We start from the raw sequence: 13022 nt of genomic DNA, 5'->3' as shown, positions 1-13022 counted from the left end.
CAGACCTATTTTATATTTTATTTGGAAACAGGGTCTCACTAAGTGGCTGAGGCTGGCTTCGAACCCGTGCCATCCTCCTGTCTCAGCCTCCCAAGAGCAGGGATTACAAGCGTGCGCCACCACGCCCGGCTAGAGGCCACACTTCTAATAGTGCGGCCAAAGATAGTCGGTTTTTAGAGAAAGAAGGAATCGATAAAATTGACCCGGGCGACGTGGCACCTTGAAAACCGTGTAAAGAACCAAGGTGCAGATGCACACGTCTTCCCAGGACTGTGACTCCACGTTTGAGGATTTGTGGCACAACTTGCGGGTGTGCTCGAAAAATATGAATGGAATGTTAAAAAGCAGCACTTTTGGGGGAAAATTTTTTAAAACTGCTGGGGGCGGTGGCGCATGCCTGTAACCCCAGCAACTCTGGCGGCTGATGCAGGGAGATCACAACTCCAGGGCCAAGCTCTGCGGTTTAGAGGCTACGGTTTAGTAGTAGCACCCTCTGGGTTCAATCCCCAATGCTGGAAAAAAAAAAAAGTAATAAACTAAATTTGAAATAATTCACAGTAAGGCTAGAAAATTTTTTTTTTACATGTCCTTAGTAAGATTCACAAACCACTGACATTTTTCTTTCTCTGTCTCTGGAATTGAACCCAGGGGTGTTCTACTCCCGAGCTACACCCCAGTTCTATTTTAGTTTTTATTTAGAAACAGAGTCTCCCTAAGGTACTGAGGGTTTTGCCCAATTGCTGAGACTGGCCTCAAATTTGCAACCCTCCTGTCTATTTTGAACCCTCCTATTTTTTTTTTTTTTAAACAGGTCTCCCTGGGTTGATGAGTCTTCCTACTTGCTGAGGCTGTCCTGGAGCCTGTGATCCTCCTGTCTCAGCCTCCCAAGTACTGAGATTACAATCATGTGCCCAAACATGGGGACTCTGTTTCAAAATTTAAAAAAATAAAATAAAATAGGGCTGGGATGTAGCTTGGAGGGAGAATGTCCCTGGTTAATCCCCAGTAACAAAACAAACAAACAAACAAAAAACTGAAAGAACAGGTTCTATTGAGATAAAACCTGGGGACAAGGTCTCCAGGGATGGAGCTTGTTTCTGTTTACAGGCTGAGAGTTGATATAGGTTAGTCAGGAGGGAAATTCAATTTCTGGTGGGTCTTCTCAAGGCAGGAAAGCAGGAGTTCTTGAAACAGGCAAAGAATTGCCTAAAGGTTCCTTGTGGTGTATGCCAAACAAGATATGGGGAAGTGCCAGTAAACAAAAAGTGGGGACTTTTCCAGTACATGGAAAGCCTTTATAAAGTGGAGCTTCTTCTTCTTCTCTGGCCCGCCATCTAAAAGAGACTACACAGATGATCAAGTTGGATCGTGAACATTTGAACATAATCCAATGTTCAGGAACCAGAACATGTACAGTACAGAAGATTTTAACATATGTTCCTGTAATGTTGACATTGAGGCAAGGGTTGCAAAAGAGGCCAAAACCAGCCAAGTTTTTGTGTGAGACAAAGCCTCTTTAATTAAACTGGCACCTTTGGGCAAGGTCTGCCAACCGTAGGGAAGGAACCAATGACCAGGCAGCAGAGTCACGGTCAGCAGGGTCACACTGCAGAGAAGTGAGGGTGTTTACGTAGCTGGGGTTAGGGAGGGGCTAGCGGCGTGGGAATGCCAGTCCTCTCGTGACATCTGGAGTCTGATGGCATCTGGAGTGCGCCCTGCACCATCTGGAGTCTCAGGACACCTAGAGTCTCATGACCTCTGGAGTCTTGTGACCTCTGGAATCTCACAGCACCTGGAGTCTGCCCAGCGATGTCTGGCGTCTCGTGACATCTCCACTCTGGCTTCCGAGGTTCTGCTTCCCATCCTGTGAGAGGAGGGAGAGGGACCCGGCCTATCAGTTCCCTATTCTAGTCTTGTCTAGACTGTCCTGCAATATCTTTTCTAGCACTTTTTTTTTTTAATCAACACTATCCTTACTGGCACTTTTTCCCAGTGAAATCTTTTCTAGCATTTTTTCCCTTGGGCTGGCTGGATGCAGTTCAGTCTCGCTGTGATATCTAATTGTCACCTTTCTTCCATTACATTCTGTAATTTACACTGGTTCCTCAAGGTGTCTTGTTGTGCTGTTGCCTTTTTTTTTTTTTTTAAGAAAAAAGGGAAAGAAACAGAAATGAGATACCACTACCCATCTGTTAGAATAGCCAAAATCCAAAATGCTGATATTATTGAGTGCTGGCAAGGATGTGGAGGAACAGAAACGCTTGTTTGTTGCTGGTAAGAATGTGGATGTCAGTCTAGAAGCTTCTTAAAAAGTGAGACCTATACCGGGCGTGGTGGCGCATGCTTGTAATCCCGGCATTCGGGAAGCTGAGGCCAGAGGACAGCCTCAGTTACTTAGTGAGGCCCTCTGCAACTCAGTGAGACCTGGTTTCAAAATAAAGAATAAAAAATAGGGCAGGGGGTGTAGCTCAGAGGTAGAATGCCCTTGAGTTCAATCCCCAGAACTGAACACAAAATAATAATAAGTTTTAAAAATACAATAGGGCTGAGGGTGTAGCTCAGAGGTAGAATGTCCCAGGGTTCAATCCCTAGTACCACCGGAAAAAAAAAAAAAAAAAAAAAAAAAGTACAGGCCAGTTATTTAAAAAAAAAAAACTTCCTCATTTAAGATTTTTCCAGTTTCCTTGTGACTAGTAAGACCATGTTTCAAAGAAATAAGATATATTTAGCCAGCCTCTGCAACTTAGCAAGGCTTTCTACAACTTAGTGAGACCCTGTTTCCAAATAATAAATAAAATTGGGCTGGGGATATAGCTTGGAAGTAGAATGCCCCTGAATTCAATCTCCAGAACCAAAAAATACACACACACACACACACACACACACACACACACACACACACACACATATATATATATATATATATATATATATATACACATATATATACAAATTTTTTTTTCTTTTTGGGTGGTACTGGGGATGGAACCCAGGGGCAGGAGGCAGTGTTTTCTCCAGTGACTTTAGTGACAAAGTCTCTCTCTCTCTCCCTCTCTCTCTCTCTCTCTCTCTGTACTGGGGATTGAACCCAGAACATTCTACCTCCGAGCTACAGGCCCAGTCCTATTGAGGAGTTAGAAAGGAGATAGGCAGATAGGGAAAAGGCCTAGAAAAAAGTTTTTTCCATAGAAAAAAGTTAATTTCCTGAGTTTCCTGAGGGGCGACAAATACCTGAAATTCCAAAGGCTCAGGGATAATGACCAGAGCTTCACAAAAGCCATCTTGTTTACTAATCAACAAACCCACCTAACAAGTCTGGCACTGCTGAAAGGAAATTCTTCAAGGACTTGCAAATACCCTATGCAAATCCTGAAAGCTGCTTCCCAGAATTCCCAAAGTTACCCTAACCAAAAGAGGTCGCAAACGGTCAGGCCTTTGCCTTAGTCGGATGGCAAATGGGGCTTTTCCCTCTCGGGACCCCCTCCCCTTTTGGGGAGCTGTTTTCTCTCTAGCAGGTCGTGTTGGCCCTGAGAGAAGGCAGAGTGCATCTGAGGGCACGTGGCTAGGGCTACTCTCGAGTAGTGACCTGAAGGCCTCTGCTGGACATCATGGCTGACCAGGCCCCTAGGAGTGACCTGCTCCTCTTTTCTGGCAGATTGTGTGGACTCTGGGAGAAAGTAGTTTGCAACTGACGGCACTTGGCTTGGGCGACACTCGGGTAGCGACCTGAAGACAACTACTGGACACCAGGAGACCCGACAGCCCCTTTAGGGTGTTCGGCCTCTTTTCCTATTCCCTTCTGGCAGATCGTGTGGACGCTGGAAGAAAGCAGCCTGCAACTAAAGGCAATTCGGCTTGGGCCACTCTCAAGTATTGTCCTGAAGGCAGCTGCTGGACCAGAGTTCCAGCCCCTTTGGGGGTGTTCGGCCCCCCTTCCCCATTCCCTGCTGCTTCCAATAAACCTTTTACTTCCCTTCCTGAGGTCTGCGGTGTCATTCTTCGCTCACCGTAGACAAGAACCCTGTACGGAGATAATGAGTTTCTTCTAAGAAAGTCCGTTTCTTCTATGATGAAACTCCAGGTTTCTTCTCAGGAAACCCCCCTTTTCATCTGGGGGGGGGAGGCTCAGAAGAAACCCCCGTTTCATTATTTTATTTTATTTTTATTTTGAAACAAGGTCTCCTTAGGTTGACGAGAGTTTCACTACTTGTTGAGGCTGTCCTTGAACCTGCAATCCTCCTGTCTCAGCCTCCCAAGCATGGGGATTACAAGCGTGCGCCACCACGCCCAGCTACTATTTTATTTTGAAACAATGTCAAGCTAGGCATGATGGGCCCTGCCTATAATCTCAGTACTTGGGAGGTTGAGACAGGAAAGTCACAGGTTTGAGGCCAGCCTCAGTAACTTAGTAAGACCCTCAAGAACAAAGCAAGACCCCGTTTCAATTTTTAAAAAAGGAGCTAGCTGGGGCATGGTGGTGCACACTTGAAATCCCAGTGGTTGGGAGGCTGAGACTGGAGGATCACAGGTTCAAGGCCAGCCTCAGAGACTTAGGGTGACTGTCAGCAACCTAAGGAGACCCTGTTCAAAAATTAAAATAGAGCCGGGCGCACGCCTGTCATCCCCGCATTCAGAGGCTGAGGCCGGAGGATCCGGGTTCGCGGCCAGCCTCAGCTACTCAGCGAGGCCCTCTGCAACCCAGTGAGACCCGGTTTCAAAATAAGGAATAAAAAATAGGGCAGGGGGTGGAGCTGGGAGGGTAGAATGCCCCTGGGCTCCATCCCCAGTGCCGCAAAAAAATAAAAAATAAATTAAAAAATTAAAATAGGGTTGGGGGTGTAGCTCAGAAGTAGAATGCTCCTAGGTTCCATCCCCAGTACCAAAAAACCAACCAACCAAACAAACAAACAAACAAAAAACTGGAATCCATTTGTCTAAACCCATGACTGCCAAATGGCACGGTCCAGTTCCTGGTGCACAGCTGTAACTTTTATGAGGACCTGGGGACCGACTGTTTGGCAGTTTCACAGTTTTAACTTTGATCATGTTTTAGAGTGCATACCTGTCAGCTGATTGCCCAACTGAGCCCCAAGACATGGGGCTCAAGACTGCACCAGGAAGTTGAGGACCTGCAGCGAGGTAGGGGCCGAGCACAGCTTACGGGTACAGGGCTTTCCTCTCTGGAGATCCTGGATTTTATTTTTTACACTTTACAAACACTTTTTTCCTTTTCTTTTCTTTTGGTAGTACTGGGGATGGAACCCAGGGACATTCTGCCTCTGAGCTACACCCTCAGTCCTTTTGATTTTTTGTTTTGAAACAGAATCTTGTTAGGTTGATGAGAGTCTAAGTTGCTGAGGGGTGTGTGTGTGTGTGTGTGTGTGTGTGTGTGTGTGTGTGTGAGTGAAAACTGGGGATAGAAACCAGGGGCATTCTCCCATCTGCGCTATGCGCCTACCCTATTTTATTTTTATTTGGAAACGGGGTCTCAGTAAGTTGCTGAGAGCCTCACTAAGCCACTGAGGCTGACTTTGAACCTACGATCCTCCCGTTTTAGCCTCCCAAGTACTAGGATTACAACTATGAGCCACCACCCCTGATTTTAATTTTGATATAAGAATTCTTATATGCCCTTCACCCATTTCATCAATTGTTAACATTCTGCCTATTTACTGTGTATGTGTGGAGGGGGTAGTGGGGATTGAAGCCAAGGGCATTCTACCTCAGAGCTATACCCTCAGCCTTCTTTATTTTATTTATTTTTTGCAGTACTGGGGATGGAACCTAGGGGCATTCTACCTCTGAGCTACACCCCAGCCTTATTTTTTATTATTTATTTTGAAACAGGGTCTCACTTAAGTTTTGGAGGACCTCACTAAGTACCTGAGGCTGTCCACAAATCTGCGATCCTCCTGTCTCAGCCTCCCAAGTACTGTTATTACCAGCGTGCGCCACCACGCCCGCCTCTCCCAACCCTCATAGTCATTGTCTCTACTAATTCTCCCTCGTTACTCAGTTAATTTGATATTATTATATCAGTTTTACCAATGCAGAACCTAAGACTCCCAGAAATTGTGTGGCGACTTGCCCAAGAGTAAGTGGTGAAGCGAGAATTCCAATTCACAACTGTCTGCCTCTTTTTTATTTTTTAAATTTTATTATTATTATTTTATTTATTTATTTATTTATTTATTTATTTATTTATTTTGGTGGTACTGGGGGTGGAACCCAGAGGCCTTCTACCTCCGGGCTATACTCCCAGACCTATTTTATATTTTATTTGGAAACAGGGTCTCACTAAGTAGCTGAGAGCCTCACTAAGTAGCTGAGGCTGGCTTCAAACCTACGAGATCCTCCTGTCTCCGCCTCCCAAGCGCGGGGATTACAAGCGTGCCCCACCACACCCGGCTCTTTTTTATTTTTTAACTGGGGCTTGAATCCAGGGGCATTCTACCTTTGAGCCACACCCACAGCCATTTTATTTTATTTTATTTGAAATGGGATCTCGCTAAATTGTGAAGGTTCTCATTAAGTTGTTGAGGCTGTCCTCAAATCTGCAATCCTGTCTCAGGCTCCAGGTATTGGGATTACAGGTGTGCACCACCACCCCTGCGGGAGCCCTTGCAGTCAGTACTGGACTTTATCAGGAAACAGAAGAGAAGCCAGCGAAGATGCTTTCTGGGACCCTCAATGAGGAGTCCTGTGGGACTTGAGTTACTTTCTTATACAATGTAAAAAGGTTTGTGATAAGTAAAATAAAAAATTAAATGCGAGTAAAATAAAAATAATGTGCGTACGGCGGAGTGTGAAAAACACGAGAGAGGTCCGGTACACATGGCATGTAAAGTTTTAATGGCACGGCTCTCCCGGGGATCAGGGCGAGGCACCGTGGGGCCCGCGCGCCTGTCCGAAGCTAGAGGACGCGGGCTCTCCTTTTAAAGGCATGCATCTCGCGAGATGGGGGTTTTACTCGTGGGAACGCCCAATTCTCGCGGGGGGGTTTCAGCCCCTCCCTTGCCCTGCAGAGGTCATGTGACACAAAGTCACATGAGTGCAGGACCCAACTTAACATTCCGGCCTTTTGATGGTAGGGATAATGGATGACGATTGGACCCTCTAGCTTCTTCCTGCTGTCAAGGGGCGTCGTCAGGGGCCCCAGGCCGGGAGGAGTAGGGAGTTCAGTCCCCCAGAAGGGGGTGCAGGTGGGTGCATAGCTGCAGTGCGAATTGGAGGTTACCCTGGACAGCTTAGTGATGTGCGCTTGAGGAGGCTTGAACAGGCAAGGGCTATTAAAGAAAAAAACAAATCATGAGATTGAGCAGGCGACCAAAAAGGAGACTGGTTTACTCAGTACCTGGAGAGCTACCCTGAGCTGGCAAAGAGGATGGAGGTTGAGGGATCCAGGAGCCATCAGTCTTCAGCCAGGCTGAGTAGGGCCAGCGGCGGGGCCTGGTCTGGAAAGGTGCTCCCCCTGTGTTGAGGCACCTGGGGCTCACCCTTTTCCAAGGGCACTGTTCCAGTGGCCCTCCTGGCCACACGCCGAGCAGTCTGATTGGTAGGCGTGGCTTTGCCCCACTTGAGGCAGGCTCCTGGAGGTAGTTGTTGTTGCAGTCCTCCACACCTAGGTGGCGCTCCAGGGGGCTGAGCCGCCACCGCCAGCCAAAGGGCAGCTACCAGGGATCTGCTTTTTGGCAAAGTCGGAGTGTATGCTCCATTTCCGCCTGTTTCTCTCTGGAATTAAAACTTAGATGCTATGTTAAGGTTCTGTCAGCTATGACGGACCTATACTCACAAAGAGCGCGTCCCGGGGCTGGTGTCCGGCAAGAATGGCAACGCAGACTCCTCACGGGCAGAGGGTGTCGCCCCAGCCCCGGCGTTTCCCACAGCACCTAGGGCGCGCCCACGCGGGCCGCCCAGCAAAATTGCAGTCTGGCGCGGGCCAAGATGGCGACTGTGACATCACCAGGCAGTGACTACGCGCCATCACAAAATGGCAGCTGGCGGGAAAATAAATGGAAGCTGATGGGGGAGAGCATTTGGAAGGATACCAGACCGCTTATAAAAGTTCCTAACTATTCCTGGGCCACCGCAACCTATTTCCCAACTCGTATCAAGGCAGACAGGCTCTCAGGGCATCTGCTAGTATAAAGGTTCGACTCCCCATAATTGGTTCGCGGGCGGAAACGAAGAACAGGAAATGGGCGTCCCCGATTTCCCTGCTCAATCGTTCGGAAACAGAGGTTAAGAGATAGGGAAGAACGTCTTCATTCCTTCTCAAAACCGGAGGATGACCTGGTCATCCGCAGCGTGGTCCCAGTGGACCGGGGGACAATGGGTCACCAAGCGCTTGGATTTTTAGGTCCCAGTGGACCGGAAGACCCAAGTCCGGAACCCGCTAACCAAGGGAAGGAGGCAGTTTACCGGAGTATAGTGATGTCGGCCAGCGCTGGCTGTGACAGAAGCGCTGAGAAGCTGCTGGGGGCGCAGTGGAGCCAGGGCGCGCGGATGCCGGTGGCTGGTGTGGACGGCACTGGCGGCTGGTGGGATCAGTGGGGGCGCGCAGGCGGCATGGCTTGCCGGGCCCGCGGCGTGGAGACAAAATGGCTTCCAGGCACGCGCCAGACGCTGAGGCTGGGCCCCGAGGAGCACTGCCAGTGAGCCTGGCTCGGGGCGGGTGGGGCAAACCGGCCAGAGGTCCCGGCGGTGACCGGAGAACCAAGCTGGAATGGTGCTTTAGGAGGTCCAAGCGGCAAGCAGAGGTCCTGGCCCGCGCAGGCAGTTGGCAGGCAGAGCAAGTGCCAAGCTGCCTGGCTCGGGCCGGAAAGATGGCCGCCGACTCCTAGGATTGGTTAGGAGTGGAAAGTGGGAGGGATTAAAGATTGTGAGGCCTCCAGTGAGGCCATGAGGTGGGAGGGGTTAAGGATGGCGAGGCCTCCAGTGAGGCCATGAGGTGGGAGGGGTTAAGGATGGCGAGGCCTCCAGTGAGGCCATGAGGTGGGAGGGGTTAAGGATGGCGAGGCCTCCAGTGAGGCCATGAGGTGGGAGGGGTTAAGGATGGCGAGGCCTCCAGTGAGGCCATGAGGTGGGAGGGGTTAAGGATGGGGGCCTCCAGTGAGGCCATGAGGTGGGAGGGGTTAAGGATGGCGAGGCCTCCAGTGAGGCCATGAGGTGGGAGGGGTTAAGGATGGGGGCCTCCAGTGAGGCCATGAGGTGGGAGGGGTTAAGGATGGCGAGGCCTCCAGTGAGGCCACGAGGTGGGAGGGGTTAAGGATGGCGAGGCCTCCAGTGAGGCCATGAGGTGGGAGGGGTTAAAGATGGTGGGGCCAAGATGGCGGCCCCCCAGTGATTCCACGTGTCCAAGATGGCGGGCCAAAGCTGGCGACCCCCCCCCAGTAATTCCATGTGGCTGCTTACCGGAATGGCCAGGCCCAGGCAGCAGGGGTGGGCAGGCACAGGGTGAAGGGCGCCAGGGCGCGAGTCCGAGTGGAGGAACCAGCTGGAGCGCGGGCTGGACTTGGCGGGCTGGGGGCTGTTTAGCAGAGTGGCGGCCACCTAGATGGAGGAGGCAGGCGGCCTCGGCAGGCGGGTCTAAGCAACGCCAGGCGCGGAGAAGACATAGGCGCGCAGTGTGGCGCAGTCCGTGGGCGGCATGGTCCCATTCCAGCGGCGGGCGGCGTGGGCAGGCGGGAACGGCGGTTTTAGGAGGTCCAAGCAGCAGGCAGAGGTCCTGGCCCATGCAGGAGGTCAGCAAGTAGAACAGGTGCCAGCATCACCCAAGGAGCCTGGCTCCGGGCGGGTGGAACTAGCAGCCTGGCGGCCGGTGGAGCCTGCACGCCCCGGCGGTGGTGGCCGCGGAAGATGGCCGCCGGCGCTCCGGAAGAGAGCACATGGGCGGGAAAAGATGGCCACCGGCTCTCAGCAGAGCTTGGGGCCGAAAAGATGGCCGTGAGCTCTCAGCAGAGCTCGTGGCTGGAAAGATGGCCGCGAGCTCTCAGCAGAGCTCGTGGCTGGAAAGATGGCCGCGAGCTCTCAGCAGAGCCCGGGGCGGGAAGAAGGCCGCCAGCTCTCCCGGAGAGCGCGGGGCCAGAAAGACGGCCTTGAGCTCTCAGCAGAGCGCGGGGCTGAAAAGATGGCCTACGGTCCGGGCAGGCACGGGGCAGCAGCGGCGGCAGTGGTGGGAGCAACGCCTGCAAGCGGAGCGCTGGTGTGGGACCTCACAGTCGAGCTGCTGGCGGGTCGGAGAGTCCGGGGCTCAAAAAGAGAGTAAAAATAAAAAGAGAAAACAAAGAAAAAAAAAAGGAAAAAAAAATGGGGAGGGACCCAAGAGTTCTCCCGGTTCGGCACCAAATGATAAGTAAAATAAAAAATTAAATGCGAGTAAAATAAAAATAATGTGCGTACAGCGGAGTGTGAAAAACACGAGAGAGGTCCGGTACACATGGCATGTAAAGTTTTAATGGCACGGCTCTCCCGGGGATCAGGGCGAGGCACCGTGGGGCCCGCGCGCCTGTCCGAAGCTAGAGGACGCGGGCTCTCCTTTTAAAGGCATGCATCTCGCGAGATGGGGGTTTTACTCGTGGGAACGCCCAATTCTCGCGGGGGGTTTCAGCCCCTCCCTTGCCCTGCAGAGGTCATGTGACACAAAGTCACATGAGTGCAGGACCCAACTTAACAGTTTGTTAGAGCCAACCAGTCATGGTGGCACCCTTGTAATCCCAGCATTCGGGAGGCTGAGAGGAGGATCGCCAACAGCTTCAGCTACTTAGTGAGGCCCTCTGCAACTCAGGGAGACGCAGTTTCAAAATAAAGAATAAAAAATAGGGCAGAGGGTGCCCCTGGGTTCCATCCCCAGTACCACACACACACAAAAAAAAGTTTGTTAGAAGCTGGGTGGGCTTATTTTTAAAAACTCAGATACAAAATGTAACATAAACAAATGGCTTCATGAGTTACATTGTGGCAAACACCCTTGTAACCACTTTTCCTGAGCCCGAACAACCTCTTCTTGAGGGGGCCGCTCCTAATGATGTCTACACCCCCGTAAGTAACTGCTCTGGTGTGTGTGTGTGTGTGTGTGTGTGTGTGTGTGTGTGTTGTTGTTGGGAATTGAACCCAGGGGTATTCTACCTCTGAGCTACACCCCAGCCCTATTTTTTATTCTTTATTCTATTCTATTTATTTATTTATTTTGTAGTACTGGGGGTCCTGGAAACCCATCTACTCCAGGCTACACTCCCAGACCTATTTTTATATTTTTATTTGGAAACAGGGTCTCTTAAGACAGCACGGCTGGCTTGGAACCAGCGCGATCCTCCTGTCTCCGCCTCCCAAGCGCGGGGATTACAGGCGTGCGCCACCACGCCCGGCTTTATTCTTCATTTTGAAACAGGGTCTCACTGAGTTGCAAAGGGCCTCACGAAGTAGAGACCGTCCACAACCACGATCCTCCTGCCTCGGCCTCCCACATGCTGGGATTAGGAGCGTGCGCCACGACGCCGGGCTTTAAGAATTTGCGTTCTAATGAGTTGCAGGTGCTGTGGATCGGGCCTGATGTCCACGCTGGGTGCATCTCTGCCTGAGTCTTAGGAGACCAGGGCGGGGGAGTCTAGCTATCGCACGTCGCATTTGAGTTTAGCAGCTCTCAGCTCCGGGCATCCAGGGAACCGGGAGATCCTCGTCCGCGTCCAGGCCTCGGCCGTCGCCAGCCGCCGACAGCTGGGCCTCCCGGGGCTTTGCCTAAGGGCCCTCGCTCCTCCAGGGAGCGCAGACAAAAGCCAGATAAGGCGGCCAGCCATCACCAGGGCCTGGCTCCCCGCCCTCGGGGCGGAGCCGGCGGAGGCCGGGAGGGGCGGCGTGCGCTCCGCAGAGCCGGGCCCATCGCGCAGCGCACCGGCTGGAGCGCCGCCATGCCCCGGGTCCTGGCTCCCCGCCTCCCCCTGCTGCTGCCGCTGCTGCTGGCGCCGCTGGGGTCTGCGCATTGCTGGCAGGTAGGTTCCCCGGGCGCGCTGCGGGCCAGGCCGAGCCCGGGCGGCCCAGGCGGGCTGCGCAGCGCGGGGTCCGGTGGCCCCAGGCCCTTGGCGCAGGCGGTGGCCCGGCCTCCGTCGGGGGCGGGCAGGGCTGGGCGCGTCCTTCCCGGCAGCCGGGTCGCGGTGAGTTCCGCCCCGGCCGCTCCTTCCTGGGGACCTGCTTCCCGGTTCGTGCACGGAGGTGGGGAGACCAGGTGCGCGAATCTGTCCAGCTTCGGTTTTGCGGAAACCTGGGGGGGTCCAGGGTGCGCGGGGGACCAGAGGACGCCCTCCTTTGCTTAGTTCTGCGCTCCACCGAGATCCGGAGGAGAAAAATAGGCGTCAGGAGAGCCCCCCCCCGTAAAGGGAACATTGGGGTGATCGTCTGTTTTTTTTTTTTTGGCACTGGGGATTGAACTCGGGCATTCTACCTCTGAGCTACACCCCCTCCCAGCCCTACTTTATTTTTTTATTTTTTATTTTTGGTGGTACTGGGGTTCCTGGAAGCCCTTCTACCTCCGGGCTTCACTCCCAGACCTATTTTTAATATCTTCTTTATTTGGAAATAGGGTGTCTTAAGCCAGCGAGATCCTCCTGTCTCTGCCTCCCAAGTGCGGGGATTACAAGCGTGCGCCACCACACCCGGCCCTCCCAGCCCTATTTTATTTATTTTTAATTTTGAAACAGTCTCTCTAGGTTGATGAGTCTCAGCACTTGCCGAGGCTGTCCTCGAACCCGCGATCCTCCCATCTCAGCCTTCCAAGTACTAGGGGGGTGGGATTATAAGCGTGCCCCAGCACACCTGGCTTGATTGTCATTTTCCAAACTCTCAATCCCAACAGGCCAGAGTCTCCGCCACCTGCTTTTTGGGGGTTGGGATTTTCCTCGCTTTCTTGTGGGGCCCTTTTCCTTGGGGGCTCCGCATCTGGGCTGGGGGTGGGCCCAGCCTGGATGGAGCTTGGGTGGTGGGGCGCCCCCTGGGGAGGCCGGCTGTGCAGGTGACAGGGTTTAACCCCC

Source organism: Muscardinus avellanarius (assembly GCF_963383645.1).
Source record: "Muscardinus avellanarius genome assembly, chromosome: 18".
NCBI classification, from domain to species: domain Eukaryota; kingdom Metazoa; phylum Chordata; class Mammalia; order Rodentia; family Gliridae; genus Muscardinus; species Muscardinus avellanarius.
The sequence above is the reverse complement of the archived record's forward strand: the minus strand, read 5'-3'. Positions refer to the sequence as shown.